The following is a 1671-nucleotide window of genomic DNA, read 5'->3' as shown; positions in this document are numbered from 1 at the left end:
AGCGTAGCTGTGCGTTTAAGGATTTGAAAGAAAAACCTCATAGAGCGGTTTGCGTCTTGCTCGTCCTGGGTTTTTCCTCCTTTTTCCCAGGGCGACGCGGCTGAAGGAGCTGTCCCACCCCATCCTCTCTGTTGATTTACGTGCGGCTGGGTTTGGGTTTGGGTTTGGGTTCCAAGGCGAGGGGGCGGTCCCGCCGAGCCGGAGAAGGCCCGTGTGGGCGGTTCATGCAAATGAGAAATGTCTGTTTCGCCCGGAAGCTAGGGGAGCTGAAAAGTTAAAAGGTGCAAAAGGCCCCAATAAGTATCAACCTGCCAAGCCACGTATTCGCTGAGGTTCTGACAGCAGAACGGTGGCAAAAGTAGGAGAGCGGGTGAGTCCTGGGTTGAGGCTGTGTGTGCTCACCGTGAGCTGAAGATGTGTGAGGGGAGCAGTGCCCCGGCGAGGGGGGCGGAGCCCGGCATCGCTTCTCGGCCTTTTGGCTAAGATCAAGTGTAGTATCTGTTCTTATCAGTTTAATATCTGATACGTCCTCTATCCGAGGACAATATATTAAATGGATTTTTGGAGCTGGGAGTTGGAATAGGAGCTTGCTCCGTCCACTCCACGCATCGACCTGGTATTGCAGTACCTCCAGGAACGGTGCACCCCCCTGCGGGGACCACAACCGGCGGTCTAACAGCAGCAGAAATGGCGCGCTTCTCCTTGTCTTTTGCGTTTATCCGGCGCCCGCGTCTTCTAGCCGGGGCGCCTTACGGAGTAATGTCTCCTCTTCGCCGGCGAGACAGCAGCTCGGGTCCTCACGTCTGCCACACCTCTGAACAAGCCTACCGGGCGGGTTTGCCGCTCAGGCCCCCCCTGGGGTCCACCCACCGTGCTGCAGAAAATTCGGTGTTTCACCGCTTTGGGAAGCGCCGCCTCCTCTGGCCCTAGTGGGCTCTGACCACGTGTGCACAGGGACATCAAGTGGACGCTGCCACCGGGGCTCAGGGCTGGCCCTGCACATCAACCCGGGTACGGCCTATTCGTCAGCTGGAATACATACGTCGCACACCTTATACAACAGGCTCAACACCCACGGAGGCAGCAGTCAGGAAGTCAAAAGACGCCTTGCGTTGGGCGAATGTGCTGCAAAAGGCCTCTTTAAAGTGCTGAAAAGCCAAGGCGTCGCCTTGGAGACTGAGGTGCGCCTGACCCAAGCCGTGGTCTTTGCAATCGCCTCCTACGCATGCGAAAGCTGGACGACGAATAAAGAAGACCGAAAGGAGAATTGACGCCTTGGGATCTTCGTGTCGGAGAAGAATACTGGCGATACTACTACCGTGGACTGCCAAAAGAACCAACGCACCTGTCTTGGAAGAAGTACAACCAGCATGCTCCTGGAAGCAAGGACGGCGCCCACACACATACTTCGGACGCGTCGTCAGGAGGGATCAGTCCCTGGAGAAGGGCGCCATGCTTGGTAAAGTAGAGAGGGTCAGCGAAAAAGAGGGAAGACCCTCAGTGAGGTGGATCGACACAGTGGCTTAAGCACAACGACGATTGGGGGGATGGCGCCGTACGTAGGGTCGCTATGAGTCGGAACCGACCGGATGGCACCTAAGAGCAACAACAACGTACAACAGGCACACTTTTGTATTGCGCGTGCATACGTGTAACGAGATGTATGAGTGA

The 1671-nt window shown here is 56.3% G+C and overlaps 1 non-coding gene across 1 annotated transcript; it reads left to right on the top strand.

Moving 5' to 3' along the window:
* The first annotated feature begins 459 nt into the window (after positions 1-459).
* Positions 460-650, top strand: LOC135228182 (U2 spliceosomal RNA). Its single transcript, XR_010318512.1, has one exon. It is a non-coding gene; the product is annotated as a U2 spliceosomal RNA (small nuclear RNA).
* The last annotated feature ends 1021 nt before the right edge of the window (positions 651-1671 follow it).

The sequence above is a fragment of the Loxodonta africana genome, chromosome 18, assembly GCF_030014295.1.
Source record: "Loxodonta africana isolate mLoxAfr1 chromosome 18, mLoxAfr1.hap2, whole genome shotgun sequence".
Lineage (NCBI taxonomy): Eukaryota > Metazoa > Chordata > Mammalia > Proboscidea > Elephantidae > Loxodonta > Loxodonta africana.
Note: the sequence above shows the minus strand (reverse complement) of the source record. Positions and strands in the feature narration are given on the sequence as shown.